The sequence below is a fragment of the Heptranchias perlo genome, chromosome 1, assembly GCF_035084215.1.
Source record: "Heptranchias perlo isolate sHepPer1 chromosome 1, sHepPer1.hap1, whole genome shotgun sequence".
NCBI classification, from domain to species: domain Eukaryota; kingdom Metazoa; phylum Chordata; class Chondrichthyes; order Hexanchiformes; family Hexanchidae; genus Heptranchias; species Heptranchias perlo.
Window position 1 is genome coordinate 71,114,009 of NC_090325.1, and position 23,713 is coordinate 71,137,721.

At 42.1% G+C, this 23,713-nt stretch overlaps 1 protein-coding gene across 1 annotated transcript in view; it reads left to right on the forward strand.

Annotated features, from left to right (window-relative positions):
• The window catches only part of ipo11 (importin 11), a 711,960-nt gene that overhangs the window by 474,905 nt on the left and 213,342 nt on the right, over positions 1-23,713 (forward strand). The gene's annotated exons all lie outside the window — the stretch shown is intronic.

Consider the following 23,713-nt stretch of genomic DNA (forward strand, 5'->3'; position numbering starts at 1 on the left):
GTTATTCTGCTGTGGATTTTTCATTGCATTATATCTGGTTTATAAAATCCTGAAAATCTAAGTGATTAGACTATAAGGAAACAATGCATTACACGCAAATATAAAAAAAACTTACTGTAAATTTTGCAACAGATAAATGTACCGAAGAACAAAAGTCATCAGTTGCTATCAGATCATTTTTGGATCATTTGTGGGTAGATTACAAGGATGACCACTTGAGCAGTGTACTGGTAGGGCCAGTTCATTTGAGTGCACCAGTCTGTTAGACACTTGTATTGTAACATCTGGCAAATTAGTCCATAGAATGGAACAATAGGAGCAGTATTCTTTGGTTTTGCTGTTTGTAGTCATTAAAATTTGCTGAACTAATTGTTACCGCTATTTTGCAATCAAGAACTTTGCAAGTACCAAACTGCATCATTGATATCATCAAGTTGCAGACCTATCTGGTCTTAATTGTTTCCAATTGAAAGTTGCTGTTCTTTACACCTGCAAAAGTGGCTTTATATTTATATTTATATTGTAAATCAGGACTGCTACATTAAAGCATCTTAATACTGAATGTTGGGTATCTATCAGTCCACTGAGGATTGCATTGATGCTTTCCAAATTAACTTAACTTAATGTATCTGTCTTAATATCATCAGACAGGGTCTTTCCTCTCCCAGCCCTCTTTAGTGTGTTCAGGGTGGTCGAGTCCTCTAGCTATAACTTTTTATACATCTGTTTGGTTCTAGTTAATATAAACACACATAGTTAAACTTTTCATCTTGGATTCTGTGTATTTGGTGATTGGTGTAATGTAGTCCTGGTCTCAAATTATTCTATAGTGTCAAAGAGAGAGATTTAACTTTTCAAGAATTTATTTCACCTGAGCTTTTAAGGAAAACCATCTGTGCTAACTTCTGTAGGTGACTTGGTTCTCATTCATGCTTTTCATCAAGCATCTCTTCAGTATTTATGGAGGATTAAAGGGGAATGGCCCCTGGTCCACATGCTGCTGTTCTGTGACATCATCCATAGGCATGGAGTCAGCTTCAATATGCTGATGAAACCCAACTCAACCTCCAACACGTCTGTCAACCACTTCTGTGCTGTCAAATTGACTGCCTGACATCATGTTATCGGTGAGACAAAACATCCTTGATTTGGATATCGGGAAAACCAAAACCATCATTTTGGGCCTCTGGTATAAACTTGCCTCCCCAGCCACTCACTTAGGCTAAAACAGACCATTCAAAATCTTGGAGTAAAAATTTGGGTGTGCTCTTTTCTGAGGGTGCAGGGTGTGACCCCTGCACCCGATATAGATCTTGGTTTAATTTCTATCAGGCTAGCGAGGCATGAAGAGTCGACGAAGATCAGGCTGTTGCAGGCATCACAACGGCCCTTAGGTAATTGACGGGACGGGGTATCGGAGGTCAAGGTGGTGGGAGGTGCAGTGGGATCGAAGAGTGTCGGTGGTTGATGGGGAGGGGGGGAGTGTCGGTGATTGATGGGGGGGGAGTGTCGGTGATTGATGGGGGGGGGGGGGGGGGGGGGGGAGTGTCGGTGATTGATGGGGGGGGAGTGTCGGTGATTGATGGGGGGGGAGTGTAGGTGATTGATGGGGGGGGGTGTCGGTGATTGATTGGGGGGGGGAGTGTCGGTGATTGATGGGGGGGGGGAGTGTCGGTGATTGATGGGGGGGGGAGTGTCGGTGATTGATGGGGGGGGAGTGTCGGTGATTGATGGGGGGGGAGTGTCGGTGATTGATGGGGGGGGAGTGTCGGTGATTGATGGGGGGGGAGTGTCGGTGATTGATGGGGGGGGAGTGTCGGTGATTGATGGGGGGGGAGTGTCGGTGATTGATGGGGGGGGGAGTGTCGGTGATTGATGGGGGGGGAGTGTCGGTGATTGATGGGGGGGGAGTGTCGGTGATTGGCGGGGGGGGGAGCGGCGGTGATTGATGGGGGGGGAGTGTCGGTGATTGATGGTGGGGGAGTGTCGGTGATTGATGGGGGGGTAGTATCGGTGATTGATGGGGGGGTGTGTCGGTGATTGATGGGGGGGGGAGTGTCGGTGATTGATGGGGGGGGGGGAGTGTCGGTGATTGATGGGGGGGGGAGTGTCGGTGATTGATGGGGGGGGAGTGTCGGTGATTGATGGGGGGGGGGGGGGAGTGTCGGTGATTGATGGGGGGGGAGTGTCGGTGATTGATGGGGGGGAGTGTCGGTGATTGGCGGGGGAGGAGCGGCGGTGATTGGCGGGGGAGGAGCGGCGGTGATTGGCGGGGGAGGAGCGGCGGTGATTGGCGGGGAAAAGCGACGGTGATTGGCAGGGGGGAGCGGCGGCGGCCAGCATTCTTCAAATGTGGGGTCGGTAGGAGCGCTCCTCCTTCCGGCTCCACATTCAGGTCAGTATATTTCAGAAATATATCTTGATAACAGGCGGTCCTTAAGTCTGGTTTTCCAATGTAGCTGGCGCACACCAATTTTGTAGTGGGGGCCTCAAACAGGTGCTAGGCCCCATATTTTTATTCGCAAAGGGCCTTACGCCTATTTCAGGCATGGACACTGAACGCCGATTTTTTTTGTCCTTTCCCAAAATGGCAAGTGCCATTTCCAGCCTGAAATGGGAGCGGGCTTCCTGCCCGCCATATTGGGGACTTAGTAGGCCAGTTAGCGCCCAAAAAACTTCCTCAAATCTTCCAACGCTCAAATCTTTATCCATGCTTATGTCCTTTCTAGACTCAATTTCACTGAAAACCTATTTCTGGCCTCCCATCCTCTCCCCTCTAAACTCCATTGTGTGAAAAGCTTAGCCATTCGTATTCGTATTCTGTCCTCCACTCAGTCCTGGGTCGCCTATCATCCCTTTCCTCACTGACTGCAGTGGCTCCTTGTCCCTAGTACATCAAATTTAAAATCTTCCCCTTTAAATCCTCAACAGCCTCACCCAACCTTCTCTCTGAAACCTCCTCCAGCTTCTATACCTTCCCAAGCTCATGGTACTCTAAATCTGCCCACCCCCACCCCGTTCCTTCCATTGTAGTTATCTTTTCTCCACCCTCTGTAAAGCACCTTGTGATACTTTCTACATTAAAAGCACCAACTAAGTGCAAGTTGTTGTTGCAAGAGACTCCATGGGATGGTGTCCACTGCCTGGAAAGTACACTCCTCATAAGCCAGTAGAAATTACCACTGATGGTCATGGACAAGTTCATAAATATTCAGACCTTTGTGCTTAAGGAAGAACAGAGAATAAGAATAAGAGTTCTGACAAAAAAGTTACATTAAACGTATTTAATCGAGGAAATGGAATACAAATAGAATTAGATAGAACAGACTTTTAAATTTTAAACCAAAATTAAGATCTGATCACGCCACCCTATGGATTCTCTTGCAACAACAACTTGCACTTATTTAGTGCCTTTACCGCAGAAAGCATTGCAAAGGTGCCTTACAGAGGATGGAGAAAAGATTATTCGTCAAAGGAAAGAACCAGCAATGGGGGAGGGAAGAAGAGAGAGATAGGAGACGTACTAAAAGCTTGGTTGAAAAAATGGGTTTTAAGTATGTATTTTAAGGTAAAGAGTATTCAGTTGAATTGTCATATAATCCAAAGTGTTATAAATGGATATGCATCGTCCAGTCCTCATTTATCTCTATCTTATGATTGAACTGGGTAAAGTCAGCATGGGGACATATTGTGCGGAGTTGCCTTTCCAATGACTCCTCTGTCTTGCTTCATAATGTCACTGGAGAGGGAATATCTTCTCCTGTGCTGCTTCTGACAATAAATATAAACCAAATAAAACACAAGAACAAGGCTTTGGAGAAGGGGGAGGAAGAGGAGGACCTTGAGAGATGGCAACGTAGTATGTAGGCTGTTATAAGATTTAGTTATGTGGTAATTCATTGGACCACCTTCCCTGTTTAAAAATTAGTTAAATCTGTATGATTTAATTGAATTCTGCGTATAATTAATGCGCACAAATAAGGTTGGTGAACTGTAGGCTCAAGTCGCCAAATGGGACTATGATATAGTGGCAATAACCAAGATCTGGCTCAAAGAAGAGGTGATTGGGTACTTAATATTCCTGGCTACCAAGTATTCAGGAAAGATAGGGAAGGGAAGAAAGGAGGGGGTTGGCAGCATTGATCAAAAACTATTATAAAACTGGAAAGGGAAGATGTAGTTGAGGGGTCAAAGACAGAATCTATTTGGTTATTTAAATTAAGGAACAATACAGGAGCTTCTTGCGTTACTGGGTGTTTACTATGGGCCACCAAATAGTGGGAAGGAGATATAGGAGCAAATTTGCAGGCAAATTACAGAAATATGCAAGAACTATAGAGTAGTGATAATAGGAAACTTCAATTATCCCAGTATAGACTGGGACAGTAACAGTGTAAAGAGCAAAGAGGGGGAGGAATTCCTGAAATGTGTACAAGAGAACTTTCTGGAACATTGTGTTTCTAGCCCAACCAGGAAGGAAACAGTGCTGGATCTGGTTCTGGGGAATGAAGAGGGACAGGTGGAACATGTTTCAGTGGAGGCGCATTTGGGGAACAGTGATCATAATATCATTAGGTTTAGAATATTTATGGAAAAGGACAAGGAACAATCAAATGTGAAAATATTTAACTGGAGGAGGCTAATTTCGGTGAGTTAAAAAGAGATCTTGCTCAGGTAGATTGGAATCAAAAATTGGCAGGCAAAACAGTAATTGAACAATGGGAGGCCTTCAAGGAGGAGTTGGTTCAGGTACATATTCTGACGGGGCAGGAAGGAAGGGCATCTAAAACTAGAGCTCCCTGGATGACTAAAGATACATAGATTAAAATGAAATAGAAAAAGGAGGCTTATAACATGTAAGGTTCATAATACCATAGAATTAGAAAGTACACAGGAGATATAAAAAAGGGAATAAGAGGAGCAAAGAAAGAGTATGAGAATAGATTAGCGGTGAACATAAAAGGGAACCCAACAGTCTTTTACTATTTATATGTTTATAAAAGGGTAGTCAAAGGAAGGGTGGGACCGATTAGGGACAAAAAAGGAGATCCTTATGTGGAGGCAGAGGGAATGGCTGAGGTACTAAATGAATACTTCGCATCCGTTTTTACTAGAGAAGAGGATGCTGCCATTGTAGCAGCAAAGGAAGAGGTAGTAGCAATATTGGATAGGATAAAAATAGGTAAAGAGGAGGTATTTAAAAGATTGGCCGTACTCAAAGTAGAAAAATCACCCGATCCAGATGGGATGCATCCTAGGTTACTGAGGGAAGTAAGAGTGGAAATTGCAGAGGCTCTGGCCACAATCTTCCAAACGTCCTTAGATATGGGGACGATGCTGGAGGACTGTACGATTGGAAATGTTACACGCCTGTTCAAAAAAAGGGAGAGGAATAAACCCGGCAATTACAGGCCAGTCAGCCTAATGTCGGTGGTGGGGAAACTTTTAGAGACAATAATCCAGGACAAAATTAATGGGCACTTAGAAAAGTATGGAGTAATAAATTAAAGTCAGCACGGATTTGTTAAAGGAAAATCATGTTTGACTAACTTGAATGAGTTCTTTGATGAAGTAACGGAGAGGGTTGATGAGGGTAGTAAAGTTGATGTGTATATGGACTTTCAAAAGGCATTTAATAAAGTACCATATAATAGACTTGTTAGCAAAATTAAAACCCATGGGATTAAAGGGACAGTGGCAATGTGGATACAAAATTGGCTAAGGGACAGAAAGCAGAGAATAATGGTGAACAGTTGTTTTTCAGACTGGAGGGAAGTGTTCAGTAGTGTCCCCCAGGGGTAAGTATTAGGACCTCTGCTCTTTTTGATATATGTTAATGACCTGGACTTGGGTATAGAGGGTATAATTTCAAATTTTGCAGATATCACGAAACTCGGAAATGTAATAAGCAATGTGGAGGATAGTAACAGACTGGTGAAATGGGCAGACACATGGCAGATGAAATTTAATGCAGAGAAATGTGAAGTGATACATTTTGGTAAGAAGAATGAGGAGAGACAATATAAATGAAATGGTACAATTTTAATGGGGGTGCAAGCACAGAGAGACCTGGGGATTCACATACACAAATTTTTGAAGGTGGCAGAACAAGTTGATACTTGATGGTTTTTTTTAAAAAAAGCATATGGGATCCTGAGCTTTATAACTAGAGGCATAGAGTACAAAATCACGGAAATTATGCTAAACCTTTATAAAACACTGGTTAGGCCTCAGCTGGAGTATTGTGTTTAATTCTGGGCACCACACTTTACGAAGGATATCAAGGCCTTGGAGAGGGTACAGAGGAGATTTATTAGAATACCACCAGGGATAAGGGGCTTCAGTTATGTGGAGAGTCTAGAGAAGCTGGAATTGTTCTCCTTAGAGCAGAGAAGGATAAGGGTAGATTTAATATAGCAGTTCAAAATGATGAAGGGTTTTGATAGAGTAAATAAGGAGAAACTGTTTTCACTGGCAGGAGGGTCGGTAACCAGAGGACACAGATTTAAGGTGATCGACAAAAGAACCAGAGGGGAGATGAAGAGAAATGTCTTTACAAGTTGTTATGATCTAGAATGCACTGCCTGAAAGGGAGTGAAAGCAGAATCAGTAGTAACTTGCAAAGCGGTATTGGTTATATATTTGAAAAGGAAAAACTTATGGGGAAAGAGTAGGAAAGCGGGACTAATGAGATAGCTCTTTCAGAAAGCCGGCACAGGCAAGATGGGCAGATTGGCCTCCTTCTGTGCTTTATGATTCTAGAAATGCATTGCCTTTGCTACTTGAGCAATTCTGCTTCTCCCAGTCTATATGACTTTCTCCAGGGCTATTAAACCCTTTCTATTGTGAGAAACCCAAAACGGCTCGCAGTATTCCAGACGATGCCTTAAATCATTTTGTAGCGCGAGGGATTTTTTCAATTCTTCTTGTTATAAACCGCTTTCCTAAAGGAGTCACTAAATTGCAATCAGGGTCAGGTACCCCAGTTGATATTTTTCCTTGCTAGCCTAGGGATACCGAGCCACTCTTGCTGAAAGCAGCAAATTCAGTACAGACCAGTGAATTAATCTGGTTCTTTCCTGTTCTGTACATAGGTTTGACTCAGTGATAGCACTATTGCCTCTGAATCAGAAGGTTGAGAGTTCAAACCAGGACTTCAGCATGATCTAGGTAGGCATTTCAGTGCAGTACTGAGGGAGTGCTGCACTGTTGATGGTACTGTCTTTTGGATGAGGTGTTAAACTAGGGTTCCATCTACCTATTCAGGTGGATGCAAAAGATCCCATAGACCTATTGAAAGAAAAGGAAGGAGTTCTGCCAGTGCCTGGGCCAACATTCATCCCTGAATCAATACCATCAAAACAGATTAACTGGGCATTTATCTCATTTGTTGTTTGTGGGACCTTGCTCTCTGCAAATTGGCTGCCTCATTTATCTACATAACAATAGTGACTGCACTTCAAAAAAAAATAATTCATTGACTGTGAAGCACCTTGGCATGTCTTGAGGATGTGAAAGGTGCTATACAAATTCAAGTTCTTTCTTTTTATATTGCTCAGTTCCACTGTGAGCAGTACACTTAAGCATAAACCTTTAGAAAGCTAGAAGCTCTCGGTAGTATTATTAATCATCATACATTTCATTGCTTTTGTCCCAACCTTTCCATGACGCATATAGTTTTCAAGTTAAGTATCAGTGGCTAAGCAAATGAGTTGATACGAACTTCCAATGACAGGCAACAACAGATGCCATCAGACCCTATGATGTTATGCAATGCATAATGCTGCATTGCATTTTATTTAGACAGAGGGTGTATTGTTGTAACTTCCAATTACAGTGCTACAGCCTGTTCGTTCCTTCGATTGTGATGCATGCATAATGGAGGTGCATACCTGCAGTTTACAAATCCTAACACATTTATTTTTGTCTTCGTTCTGACTAAGGATTTAGAGTTGACACTATATATACAGTACTAAGTGCAGCTCTTACCAATTTTATCCCTTGATACCTTATTGGCTAACCTGTAGTATTACATTAATTGACTGTCTCTATGGATATGTAACTAGCCCATCAGAGATGCACTGATATTATGCACTTAATGAATCAACATATAAGCAGCATGTTTTTCTGCCGACCTCAAGCAATTCTTAATGAGTGAGACCAAATTTGGAATTACAGGTTGTTTCTGCTGCTCAACCTTCCGAATTTAAAAACAAAAATTCTGAAACGTGCTTCAGTATAAATCATAATAGGACACATCTGCAGCCTGTATGACTGGCATCTTAATTACCAGTATGGTGATAAGCATATATTAATACTAAAACATAGCACAGAGTGTCCAGAACACCCGCTAATTATCAAGTATTTGGCATTTGAGATGACAAGCTTTAAGTTAATTTTGGAATGTAATTGTTCAAATTCATCCAGCTATGACACAATTTTTCCCTATCTTTTATTCACATTACCAAACTCTCAGCTTTGATTGACATTTAGCAGTTTTTATCAGTTCAGTAACTTCAAACATCGACATTTTGCTAAGATGCGCCATCTATTATTTACACGGTTATTTCTGTTCTTTTAAAACAAAACAACTCAATGACATAAAATAGCTTAATTCATTATTTTCCTGCTTCTCAAAGGCAATTAGGGATGGGCAATAAATGCTGGCCATGGCAGCGACGCCCACATCCCGTGAACGAATATAAAAAAATGAAAGCTGTCATGAACATGAACTGTTTGATTACAACAGTTTTAATCAGTGAAGCAATAGCCATGTAAAGGAATATATTTCACCAATATAAAGAATCAGGCAGTACTGAAGCACTGCTATACACAAGATTTATGATCAACTGAATCAATAAGTCTCACACAATTTAAACACAAGAAGCCTCAACTGGTAAAGCAAGAGTTTTGAAAGCAACAACTGAACAATCTGCTTTTGTAATCAAGCAAACCATGCTCTATAATTTTCTTATCCCAGTCCTAGTATCTGCTATATTAAATCAAAAGTGAGAATTTTTATTGATTTCTAGGAGATTTCATTGAAGTGATGAACACTTCAATGAAATCTCCTAGAAACTATGGCAAATGTCACCATTCTAAAAAAAATTAAGACTCGATTTAAAAAATGATCTATAATCATCCTGCTGTTCAGGGAAGGGAAAAACAAATTCATGCAGATGAAGAATAAACTAAATATGATGTGCTGCCAAGTAGCTGAGTCAGTACCACGCAACATAACTTGAAGAGTAAAGAAAACCTTTCGGACATAATATTTCAAACTGCTCTTTGCTGTACTGAGAAAAATCATCAGTAATATTGATAAGACATAATGCAAAGGTTCACGGAGAAGGAATCTCCATCTTCTCAGGAAAATTAGGAATGGGCAATCAATGTGGTCTTGCCAGCATTGCCCACATCCTGAGAATGAACAAAATGTACACAAAGGAGGAAACTGTTGACAGTCAGTTTTATATTTTCTTTGACATGCAAGGTTAATCCTATCCAGACCTGGATTTAAACAACACCGCAAGCTAAATTGGTCCTGGATTCAGGCAGAATTAAATCTGTGGTTTTGTTTAATTAAAGCGTTTTCACATCTGAGGTGAGTCAGCTGTAGAACTTGATTTCAAGTTTACTATAGAATTTTACTTAATTTGGCCAAGTAGAATAAAGAAAAAGTTCTCAAACAAAAGTTATGCTTGGATTTTCTAGTCACTTTTGGATCTTGCCATAAAAGTCTTCACCGTGATGGTGAAGACGACTTTGCAGGTTGATGGAGCTGAGATTGCATTAGTCTTATCTTGACACGATCTTGCTACAATCTTCCCAGGTTGTTACCTGGGAAGTTTGTAGCAATTGTTTACAATTGGATTGCTTGCTAGGCCAATTGATAGGGCATTAAGACTCAACCACCTAGTGTGGGATTAGAGTCACATGTAGGCAAGACCGGTTAGCGGTCACAAGCTCCCTTCCCCAATGTGTATTAATGAACCGGCTGTGTTATTACGACGATCTAGACGCTTTCACCGTTATTTTTTGGTGCTAGCGCACAAATTATCAGGTTTATTGAATTCAATTTCACAATATGACATGGCGGAACTTGAACCCAAGAGTCCAGTACCATAATCACAGAGCTACCATACCTGCATTTTAAACACCTGTATCAAATTCCCTATTGCTTTAGCTTTTCCTGGGTAACTCAAACCTCCCCATCGCTGGTACCATCTGATAAATCTGTGGTGCTCTTTCTCCAGGGCTATTAAACCCTTCCTATAGTGAGAAACCCAAAATGGCTCGCAGTATTCCAGACGATGCCTTACAGTCTTTTTGTAGCGTCGAGGGATTTTTTCAATCCCTCTTGTTATAGACCGCTAATCAGCTGTTTTTTTAAACCTATCCACCCAATTTTAAAGATTTATGTTCCTGCATACATAGGATCCCTTTGCTGCTCTATTCAATTGAGAAACTTATCGTGTAAGATATATTTCCATCTTCACTTTTATTTCTAAAATGTATTACCTCACATTTTCCTGTATAAAAATGTATCTGCCCATGGTCCTAGCTAGTCTGTGTCCTCTATGTTCTTTCTGCCAGTTTGGTATCATCACTAAACTTTATCTCTGAGTCCAGATCATTTATATAGATGGAGGACAAAAGTGATTTATCTATGGGGCACCCACTGCCTGCCAGTCTGAGAAACATCTGTTTAGCACAACCCTTTTTGTCTGCTTTTTGGCCGTCACTTCATCCATACTACCATTTTCCCTTTTATGATATGGACCCAATTTTCAAAACAAATTTTGTTTGCAGCACCTTAACAAATGCTTTCTGAAATTCCATATAAACTCTGTCTGTACTTTCTTGTATTGCATACATTGCCAAAAAAAAATCTATCAGGGTGATCAAACATGACCTATCTGTCACAAATCCACATTGATGCTCTCTATCAGTCCATACCCTTCTAAGTGCTCTTTTATTTTTACCTCTAATTATATTCTCTAATAATTTTCTTACTAATGATGTACGGCTAACTGGACAATAGACGGATATCTGATCCCTTTCACCCTTTTTGAACAAAAGTATAACATTTGCCGCCCTCCAGGCCTTTGGCACAACACCTTCTCCAGTGATTTAAAAAAAAATTATAGTTAGTCCTCCACTGCTTTTCTCACTAAACTTCAATATTTGGGACACATACTATCTAATCCTGAACATATCAATTTTGTTTTTAAGGATTGTTTTCTTATTAATTTATATATTAGTATCTATTAGTTGCCTTTCTACGTCTTCATCCAGACACCTTTAAAAGGCTTCCTTTCTTCTCTTCTGTAAATGCTGAAGCAAGGTATTTATTTAGCAAATTTGCCATTTCTTTACCATAATAATCACATCACGCTCATTTTTGAATGGCCCTACACCTGCCTTAATGATTCTGTTTTCCCTAATGTATTTGTGAAAATCTTTGCTATTTCCCTTTACTTTGGCTGCAATTTTTTTCATGCTCCCTCTTAGCTGTCCTTACTTCTCTTTTTGTTTCTATTTGTAGATTGCAGAATTCCTCATAACTCTCTTTATGCCACTAGTTTAAGATTTTTTAAAAACTTTTTTAGCCTTTATTTTCATCCATGGAACCATGACCCTAGATGCAGCCCCTTTTTTCCCTCATTGGAATGTTCCTGACTGTGCAGTCTCACATTTAGGTAGTTTCCATTATTGCTCCACTGATTTACCATTTAACTTTCCCCCCCCCAATTTAACCAGGCTAAGTCCTCTCTCATCTCTCTGTAGTTTGCTCTTGCCAATCAGATTTGTATTTGATTTTTTTTTCTCTAATTTAAAATTAAAGCTAATTATGTTATGATTGCTTATCCCCATTTTTCCCCCTACCTTCACAGCATTGATCTACTCTGATCTGTTCTTCAGAACCAACTTCAGCACTGCATCTTTCTGTCCCTCCCTTGCACCTGACAAGTTTAAATCCTCCCCAACTTTCCAGGTAACCTCCTCTTAACGTCCTTGGAGCCATTTCAATTCAAGTGAAGACATCCCTTCTGTACAGCTTTTGCCTTTCCCAGAATTCATCCCAGTGCCATTGAAATCTGAAAGTCCCTTAAGCCATAAATGGATGTCTCTAATTTTATTCTCTCAGTAGTAATCCAGAAACTGATACTCATGATGTGAACGAAGAAGGCATCACATTGTGGATAAGCACAAACAACACCATGGCACTGTAAAGCAGATGGAGAACAGTTTTGCTCTTCAGCTGAGATCCTAACTCCTCAAACTCACCCTGTAAGATCTCGATTGTACTTGTTCATATGGCATTGATTCGGACATCAACCACAACTTCTGGTTAATCACACTCCCTTTCTAAAAGTTTTCCGCCTGCTCACTCTCATCCTTCGGCAAATGGGAGGTGACACTATTTGGTATTTCTGGTCACAGCTGCATAAAAGGCTATCAGTCACCAGTTATAGAAATTTGTGTAACCATTTCTAGACTGTTCTCCTTGTTAGGGTTACTCTTTTCGCCCAGGTGACCACTTGCTTTACGGTGCCATGGCGTTGCTTATGCATGTCTACCCTGTGATGCCGTCTTAGTACACCTCATATCAAGAACAATATACCTATTTAGCTGAATCAAAATTTACAAAGGTCCCTTGCATGACACCCTGTCTTGTTCTGCCTTCTCTGTGGATGGTCAACATATTCCTCTCAACCTGTTAGGACGACCACCTTCTGGAATTTTCCAAGAATCTTTGCCCCCTCCTGCATGCTGCAGATGTGATGCTCGAGCTCAGCATTTCTCTGCTCAAACAATGCAACCTTCTAACTTCATAAACGTGTACTCTCCTGGATACTCTGAGGATCCAGAAAGGCCTCATTATGCATGCAGCGCACATCACTGGCTTAACATCAGTTGTCACCATACTTAAACACATCAACTACTGTAATAACACAAGCAGTAGTTATAGAAAAAGAAATCTCATTTACCAGTCCTGGCTTTGTGGCTTCAGGCCAAACAGATTGTCAGTGCCAAATTCTGAATTGGTCCACAGCCCTTCTCTAAAATGTCTCTCACCTTTGTCCTTTACCAAAAATAAAGAGCAGGTAGCTATTGTGTATACTGGGGCTGAATGGGAAAAAATAATCCAAATATATATTATTGAGGCTTTAGCGAAGATAAAACAGATCAGTTCCTTCCAACCCTGGCTTCCTTTGCATCCTTCCTCTCTTTGCTCCACCCTCGGTCCATGTCTTGGTCCCACACTTTAGAACACTCTCTCTAAACTCCACTGTCCTCCTTGAAAAGCCTCCTGAAAGCCTATCTCTTGGATCATGCCTTGTCAGCTCCCTCATTCTTCTATCATTGCTACATATCCATTTTTTGTTTCTGTGAAGTGTCTTTAAATGTCTTATTGCATTAAAGGTGTTGTGTAAATGCAAGCTTTTGATTAAACCAAAAGAGATAAATGTCCTTGATCTTATTTGTCTAGGCTGGAGTTGAATCAAGCCCCAGAAAAGAAAGGGTCAGTGCATCAACAAACTACTCCATTTCATCCCCCAATTTTACATTAATACATTTTAAGAGAAGTCCATTTCCTTTTTGCAACTGTAGAAGCATCCAATGAAGGTTGCATATTGATGGAACCTCTTCCAACAAAGAAAAGCTCACCACATTCGGGTTGAAATGGCCATGGAATCAAGTTTTAATGTCCATTTTACTCCAGATGATTACTGGGTATAAAAAATGTTTTGTTTCCCATCAAAATGAAAAGTTCATTGTCCCTTTCCCCTCAAGAAAAGCCCAAATCAAATTCAAACTGTCCTGTTACCACTGGACAATTAATTAAGAGGATAACATTAATTTCATTTGCTATGAATCATTATCCTCAGAATTATTTCTATGAATCATAGAATCATAGAAGTTACAACATGGAAACAGGCCCTTCGGCCCAACATTTCCATGTCGACCAGTTCATACCACTAAGCTAGTCCCAATTGCCTGCACTTGGCCCATATCCCTCCATACCCATCTTACCCATGTAACTGTCCAAATGCTTTTTAAAAGACAAAATTGTACCCGCCTCTACTACTGCCTCTGGCAGCTCGTTCCAGACACTCACCACCCTTTGAGTGAAAAAATTGCCCCTCTGGACCCTTTTGTATCTCTCCCCTCTCACCTTAAATCTATGCCCCCTCGTTATAGACTCCCCTACCTTTGGGAAAAGATTTTGACTATCGACCTTATCTATGCCCCTCATTATTTTATAGACTTCGATAAGATCACCCCTTAACCTCCTGCTCTCCAGGGAAAAAAGTCCCAGTCTGTCTAACCTCTCCCTGTAAGTCAAACCATCAAGTCCCGGTAGCATCCTAGTAAATCTTTTCTGCACTCTTTCTAGTTTAATAATATCCTTTCTATAATAGGGTGACCAGAACTGTACACAGTACTCCAAGTGTGGCCTCACCAATGCCCTGTACAACTTCAACAAGACATCCCAACTCCTGCATTCAATGTTCTGACCAATGAAACCAAGCATGCTGAATGCCTTCTTCACCACCCTATCCACCTGTGACTCCACTTTCAAGGAGCTATGAATCTGTACTCCCAGATCTCTTTGTTCTATAACTCTCCCCAACACCCTACCATTAACGGAGTAGGTCCTGGCCCGATTCGATCTACCAAAATGCATCACCTCACATTTATCTAAATTAAACTCCATCTGCCATTCATCGGCCCACTGGCCCAATTTATCAAGATCCCGTTGCAATCCTAGATAACCTTCTTCACTGTCCACAATGCCACCAATCTTGGTGTCATCTGCAAACTTACTAACCATGCCTCCTAAATTCTCATCCAAATCATTAATATAAATAACAAATAACAGCGGACCCAGCACCGATCCCTGAGGCACACCGCTGGACACAGGCATCCAGTTTGAAAAACAACCCTCTACAACCACCCTCTGTCTTCTGTCGTCAAGCCAATTTTGTATCCAATTGGCTACCTCACCTTGGATCCCATGAGATTTAACCTTATGTAACAACCTACCATGCGGTACCTTGTCAAATGCTTTGCTGAAGTCCATGTAGACCACGTCTACTGCACAGCCCTCATCTATCTTCTTGGTTACCCCTTCAAAAAACTCAATCAAATTCGTGAGACATGATTTTCCTCTCACAAAACCATGCTGACTGTTCCTAATTAGTCCCTGCCTCTCCAAATGCCTGTAGATCCTGTCCCTCAGAATACCCTCTAACAACTTACCCACTACAGATGTCAGGCTCACTGGTCTGTAGTTCCCAGGCTTTTCCCTGCCGCCCTTCTTAAACAAAGGCACAACATTTGCTACCCTCCAACCTTCAGGCACCTCACCTGTAGCGGTGGATGATTCAAATATCTCTGCTAGGGGACCCGCAATTTCCTCCCTAACCTCCCATAACGTCCTGGGATACATTTCATCAGGTCCCGGAGATTTATCTACCTTGATGCGCGTTAAGACTTCCAGCACCTCCCTCTCTGTAATATGTACACTCCTCAAGACATCACTATTTATTTCCCCAAGTTCCCTAACATCCATGCCTTTCTCAACCGTAAATACCGATGTGAAATATTCATTCAGGATCTCACCCATCTCTTGTGGTTCCGCACATAGATGACCTTGTTGATCCTTAAGAGGCCCTACTCTCTCCCTAGTTACCCTTTTGCCCTTTATGTATGGTAGTAACTACATAGAATTACAGCACAGAAACGGGCCATTCAGTCCAAATGGTCTGTGCCGGTGTTTATGCTCCACACGAGCCGCCTCCCACCCTACTTCATCTAACCCTATCAGGATAACTTTCTATTCCTTTCTCCCTCATGTACTTCTCTAGCTTCCCCTTAAATGCATCCATGCTATTCACTTCAACTACTCCATATGGTAGCAAGTTCCACTTCTAACAACTCTATGGGTAAAGAAGCTTCTCCTGAGTTCCTTATTGGATTTATTAATATCTTATATTTATGACCCGTGGTTTTGGATTCTCCCACAAGTGGAAACATTTTCTCCATGTCTACCCTATCATAGAATCATAGAATATTACAGTACAGAAGGAGGCTATTTGGCCCTTCGCGCCTGTGCCGGCTCTTTGAAAGGGCTGTCCAACTTAGTGCAATAGCCCTGCAAATTAGCCCTCTTCAAGTACATGTCCAATTGCAGTTTGAAAGTTCCTATGGAATCTGCTTCCACCATCCTTTCAGGTAGTGCGTTCCAGATCTTAACAACCCTCTGTGTGAAACAATTTCTCTTCATTTCCCCTCTCGTTCTTTTGCCAATTATTTTAAATCTATGACCTCTGGTTACGAACCCACTTGCCAGAGGAAACACCTTCTCCCTACTTGCTCTATCAAAACCCCTCATTATTTTGAATACCGCTATTAGGTCTCCCCTTAACCTTCCAAGGAGAACAATCCCAACTTCTCCAATCTTGCACATAACTCAAGTCCCTCATCCCTGGTATCATCCTTGCAAACCTCCTCTGTACCCACTCCAAGACCTTTACGTCCTTCCTAAAGTGTGGTGCCCAGAATTGTACACAATATTCCAACTGAGGCTTAACCAGTGATTTGTAACGGTTTAGCATGACTTCCTTGTTTTTGTATTCAATGCCCCTATTTACAAAGCCAAGTATCCCATTTGCTTTCTTAACTGCCTTATCAACTTGCCCTGTCACCTTCAAAGATTTGTGAATATGCACCCCCAGGTCCCTCTGCTTTTGCACCCCTTTAAAATAGTACCATTTAGTTTATACTGCCTCTCCATGTTGTTCCTCCCAAAGTGCATCACTTCATACTTATCTGCATTAAATTGCATCTGCCAATTTCACCAGTCTGTCAATGTCTTCCTGAACTCTGCTACTATCCTGCTTATTATTTACTACGTTGCCAAGTTTTGTATCATCTGCAAACTTTGAAATTGTACTCCCTATACCAAAGTCCAGGTCATTTATATATAAACAAGAAAAGCAATGGTCCCAATACCGATCGTTGGGGAACCGCACTGCATACTTCTCTCCAGTCAGAAAAACGTCCGTTCACCACTAATCTCTGCCTCCTATCCTATAGCCAATTACGTACCCAAGTTACCACCGTCCCTTTAATACCATGTGCTTCTATTTTCTGAATAAGTCTGTTACGTGGTACTTTATCAAATACCTTTAGAAAGTCCATATATACAACACCTACTGCACTACCTTTATCGACCCTCTCTGTTACTTTATCAATGATGTGGAGATGCCGGTGATGGACTGGGGTTGAGAATTGTAAACAATTTTACAGCACCAAGTTATAGTCGATAAAATAGTCCATCAATAAAATTGCTGGACTATAACTTGGTGTTGTAAAATTGTTTACAATTACTTTATCAAAGAACACAATCAGGTTGGTCGGACACGATTTGCCTTTAACAAATCTGTGCTGGCCGTCTCTTATTAACCCATGCTTCTCCAAGTGAGAATTAATTTTGTTCTTCAGACAATAATCTCCAGTAGTTTTCCCGCCACTGACGTTAGACGGATTGGCCTGTAGTTACCAGGTTTATCCCCCTCCCCTTTTTTGAACAGGGGTGTAACATTTTCAATCCTCCAGTTCCCTGGCACCACTCCCATATCTAAGGAGGATTGAAAGATTGTGGTCAGAACTTCTGCTATCTCTGCCCTAGCTTCCCTCAGCAATCTAGGATGCATCCCATCTGGACCAGGGTACATGTTAACTTTGAGTAATGCCTTTAGCAAATTTAGTACTCCCTCACTATCTCTTTTTATCCTATCCAATATCTCTATTGTGACATTAATTTTATCCTCTTCTTTCATGAAAATAGATGCAAAGTACTCATTCAGTACCTCAGTCTTGCCCTCTGCCTCCACAAGAAGATTATCTTTTTTGTCCCTAATCAGCATCACCAATACTTTGACTATCCTTTTACTTTTATATGTTTATAAAAGATTTTTGGGTTCCCTTTTCTCACGCTCTCTCTTTGCCCTTCTTGTCTCCTTTTTCAATTTCCCCCTGCACTCTGTATTCTGCATGGTTTTCTACTGTATTCTGTACCTGACAATTTGTCATAAACCTCCTTTTTCTGTTTTATTTTAACCTCTATTTCCATTGTCATCCAGGGAGCTCTAACTTTAGATGCCCCATCTTTTTTCCTATGAGAATATGCTTGGTTTGTACCCAAAGTATCTCTGCCTTGAAGGCCTGCCATTGTACATTTACTGTTTTCCTGGCCAATTTTTGTTTCCAGTCCACCTGTGCTAGATCAGATCACTGAAATTGGCTCTCTTTCAGTTGGGTATTGTCACCTTTGATTTTTCTTTGTCCCTTTCCATAACTACTTTAAACCTAATTATATTATGATCACTATTACCCAGATGTTCTCCGACTGAAATACACTCAATTTGCCCTACTTCATTCCCCCAGAACTAGATCCGATGCTGCTTCCTTCCTAGTTGGGCTAGAAACGTACCAATTAAGAGTTTCTCCTGTGCAAATTTTAGGAAATCTTCACCCTCATTGCCCTTTACACTGTTTATTCCCCAATCTATATTGGAGTAATTGAAGTCCTCTACTATTACTGCTGTTTATTTTGACATTTCTCTGAAATTTGCCGACAGATTTGCTCCTCTATCTCCTCCTCTCTATTTGAGGGTTTATAGTAAACACCCAGCATTATAATAGGTCCTTTTCTGTTCTTTCACTGAAACCAAATAGATTCAGTCCTTGAATCCTCTAGTATATTGTCCCTCTGTAGAACTTCAATATTATCCTTGATCAATGCTGCCACCACCCCCCTCCATTTTTTTCCCTTCCCCATCCCCCCTGAATACATTGTAGCCAGGAATGTTTAGTCCCTGCTCCTGCCCATGTTTAAGCCAGGTCTCCATAATAGCCATTATATCATAATCCTTTGTGGCAATTTGTGCATAGAGCTCATGAACCTTATTTGTGACACTCCTCATATTAACCCCCATGCATTCCAACACCACGCCAGTTGGCTTTGCTTTTTTTCCTCCATCTAATTCCTGTTCTTTCTGCACTATTCATTCTTCTGTTGCTGTTTGCCCCTCCTCGTTTTCTATGCACATTTTTCCACCTCTCCGCTCCTACATCCTGGTTCCCCTCCCCCTGGCAAATTAGACCCCTTCATAATTTTATTTTATTCATTCATGGGATGTGGGCATCGCTGGCAAGGCCAGCATTTATTGCCCATCCCTAATTGCCCTTGAGAAGGTTGTGGTGAGCCACCGCCTTGAACCACCAGTGCTGTTAAGTGGGGAGTTCCAGCATTTTGACCCAGCGACGATGAAGGAACGGCGATATATTTCCAAGTCAGGATGGTGTGTGACTTGGAGGGGAACGTGCAGGTGGTGTTGTTCCCATGTGCCTGCTGCCCTTGTCCTTCTAGGTGGTAGAGGTCACGAGTTTGGGAGGTGCTGTCGAAGAAGCCTCTATTAAAAACCTCTATTAGGTCACCCATCAGCCTTCTCCCCAACCTGTTCAATCTTTCCTGATAGTTATAACCTCTTAGTTCTGGTATCATCCTTGTTAATCTTTTTTGCACCTTCTCCAGTGCCCCTATATCCTTTTTAACTGAAAATACATCCAGATAATATATTTACAAAATGAACTCCAGGTAAAAAATTGTGTTGTAGTGCTTTAAAACTGAATAATTTATGAGAGTGTTTTAAACTTAAGTAATTTAAAAAGTCAAAATTTTATTCTTCTGTAAATTACAGTATTGCTGAATTACCTGTAACTAATCAGATTTCTAACATTGCCTGAGTTCAGACTTATACTACTGCAAAGATTTGCCTTTCCATATGAAACAGAACAGAAAAGTAAATACAATTGTACTACAAACAAGCATTAGTTAAGACAGGCCAAAAAATACAAACCAAAATGCATTCTTTAATGTGAGTTAAGTATTTTAACCAACTACAGTAAAATAAATACAAACTCAGATTAGAGCTGCAAGGGTCCTATGTGTTTAATGAGTTTGGGCTGTCTCAACCTAATTCCTAGTTAGCACGGATGAACGAATTATCAATCACATACGTTGTTGAGTGAATGCCTGATGTGGAAAGAAGAAAAATTTACGCTAGTGCAGTACGGAGTACTCTTTTAAGTTTGGAATTGACCTTATTGTTGGGGTAGAAAAGAGGGAGTTTGGCTCTATTTTGGCTTATGGATTGACCTTTGGGTGCTTGGTATTGACACAGAGCCACAGAATGAATAGGTATTCCATTCTGTAGTGGCTACAACAACAACAACTTGCATTTATATAGCGCATTTAACGTAGTAAGACGTCCCAAGGCACTTCACAGGAGCGATTATCAAACAAAATTTGACACCGATCCATGTAAGGAGATATTAGGACAGTTAAGTTTGTTCAAGGAGGTAGGTTTTAAGGAGTTAAGGGGCGTCTTAATGGCGGAGAGGTTTAGGGAGGGAATTTCAGAGCTTAGAACCTCGGCAGCTGAAGGCATGGCTGTCAATGGTGGAGCAAAGAAAATTGGGGATGAACAAGAGGCCAGAATTGGATGAGTGCAGAGATCTCAGAGGGTTGCAGGGCTGGAGGACGTTAGAGATAGGGAGGGGCGAGGCATTAGAGGGATTTGAAAACAAGGATGAGAATTTTAAAATCGAGGTGTTGGCCAACTAGAACCAATGTAGGTCAGCGAGCACAGGGGTGATGGGTGAACAGGACCATAAGATCATAAGAGATAGGAGCAGGAGTAGGCCATTCGGCCCCTCAAGCCTGCTCCGCCATTCAGTGAGATCATGGCTGATCTGATTTTTACCTCAACTCCACTTTCCCGCCTTTTCCCCATATCCTTTGACTCCCTTGCTGATCAAAAATTTGCCTAACTCAGCCTTGAATGTATTCAATGACTCAGCCTCCACAGTTTTTTGGAGTAAAGAATTCCAAAGAATCACGACCCTCTGGGAGAAGAAATTCCTCCTCATTTCCGTCTTAAACGGGCGACCCCTTATTCTGAGACTATGCCCCCTAGTTTTAGATTCCCCTATGAGGGGTAACATCCTCTCAGCATCTACCCTATCGTGTCCCCTCAGAATCTTGTATGTTTCAATAAGGTCTCCTCTCATCCTTCTAAACTCCAATGAGTATAGACCCAACCTGTTCAATCTTTCCTCATAAGACAACCCTTCCATACCCAGAATCAACCTAGTGAACCTCCTCTGAACTGCCTCCAATGCAAGTATGTCCTTTCTTAAATAAGGGCACCAGAACTGTACGCAGTACTCGAGGTGTGGTCTCACCAGCACCCTGTACAATTGTAGCATGACTTCCCTGCTTTTATACTCCATCCTCCCAAGAAATAAAGACCAATATTCCGTTTGCTTTCCGGATTACCTGCTGCACCTGTATGTTGACTTTTTGTGTTTCATGTATGAGGACACCCAGATCCCTCTGTACCGCAGCATTTTGTAGTATTTCTCCATTGAAATAATATTTTGCTTTTTTATTTTTCCTCCCAAAGTGGATGACTTCACATTTTCCCACGTTATATTCCATCTGCCAAATTTTTGCCCATTCACTTAACCTGTCAATATCCCTTTGCAGACACTTTGTGTCCTCATCGCAACTTGCTTTTCCACCTATCTTTGTATCATCAGCAAATTTGGCCACAAGACACTCTGTTCCTTCATCCAAGTCACTGATCTATATTGTAAATAGTTGAGGCCCCAGCATTGAGCCCTGTGGCACCCCACTAGTTACAGATTGCCATTTTGAAAATGACCCTTTTATCCCGACTCTTTGTTTTCTGTTAGTTAGCCAATCCTCTATCCATGCCAGTATATTACCCCCAACACCATGAGCTCTTGTGCAGTAGTCTTTTATGTGGCACCTTATCGAATGCCTTTTGGAAATCCAAATATACTGCATCCATTGGTTCCCCTTTATCCACCCTGCCCATTACATCCTCGAAGAACTCTAATAAATTTGTCAGACACGATTTCCCCTTCATAAAACCATGTTGACTCTCCTTGATTGTATTATGAATCTCCAAATGTCCTGCTACTACTTCCTTAATAATGGATTCTGGCATTTTCCCAATGACAGATGTTAAGCTAACTGGTCTATAGTTATCTGCTTTCTGTCTCACTCCCTTCTTGAATAGGGGTGTTACGTTTGCAGTTTTGCAATCCGCTGGGACCTTCCCAGAATCTAGTGAATTCTGGAAGATTACAACCAATGCATCCACGATCTCTGTAGCCACTTCCTTTAAGACCCTCGGATGCAAGCCATCAAGTCCAGGGGACTTGTCAGCCTTTAGACCCATTGGGCCCGATATTACCAGGGCGGCGGGGGGTGGGGGGGGTGGCGCGATTGGGCGCGTGAGTAATGTGTCCGGTGAAATCAGTCTGCCCCGCGCGCAATCGCAGGCTAATTGGATCCACTTACCTGTTGTTACGGGTTCCCCGCTGCTGAGCTGCGCAGCAGGCGGAATGCGCATACGCAGTAAGGTCTGTCAGCTGGAGGAGCTCTATTTAAAGGGGCAGTCCTCCACTGACTGATGCTGCAACAAATAGGAAAAATTACAGCATGGAGCAGCCCAGGGGGAAGGCTGCTCCCAGGTTAATGATGTCTTACTCCAGCTCTTATTGGATGGGGTGAGGACAGAGATCTTCCCCCCAGCCGGCGGGAGCAAGCGGCCTGCCTCTGCCACCAAGGCCTGGCTCGAGGTGACAGCGGAGGTCACCTGCACCACCAACATATTGCGCACCTGCATACAGTGCAGGAGGCGCTGCAATGACCTAATTAGGTCGCCAAAGTGAGTACACTTACTCATTCCCCTACACTCCATCTGCCACATCACCGCCCCCACCCCACACCACCTTCTGCACAGCCAACACTACTCTGTCACATCACCCCTCATACCCACTCAAACCTCATCTTCATCTTACTTGCACATACTCACCTCGCCTGTACTCATCCCGCCACTACCACTCAACCCAATCCTCATACAATCTCATGGCTCTATCTCATACTCACCCTTTCATGCATCTCTTTCACAGTCAGTCTCACTCAACCTGCCACTGCCTGTGCTGCAGCCACAGGGCATGCATCACATATGTGCAGTAGGAAGCGTAAGGCAAACATGTCGTGAGCATGAAGGGAATGCACAAGGGTGTTTGAGGGTTTGTCATGGTTTTTACTTCTATTTAATTTCTGATTAACTCACAGTACATATTATATTGGCACCACTACTGCTACGTCTTTGCGAATCTTATCTGGTTTGTGCAATAATGCCCTTTCCTGAGGATCACAATGAAGACCCACACCTGATGCCACCCATTATGTTACTGTAGAGTGGGTGTAGGTGTATTTGCAGGGCTCTTTTGTGCAGACGACTGAGAGACGTCGGCGATGTCCCCGGTGGCACCCTGGAAAGATGCAGAGGAGAAGTTGTTGAGGGCAGTGGTGACTTTGACAGCGTCAGGTAAGAAGATGGTGCTCAGGCCAGCCGAGAGCAGCTCGGCATGAAGGAGGTTGCTGATGTCCACGACTACATGTCGAGTGACTCTGAGCATCCATGTGCACTGCTGCTCAGAGAGGTCCAGGAAGCTGAGCCTCAGTCTGTGGACCCTGTGGCGAGGGTAGTGCCCTCTGCGACGCATCTCCCTCTGCCGTTGCCCTCCC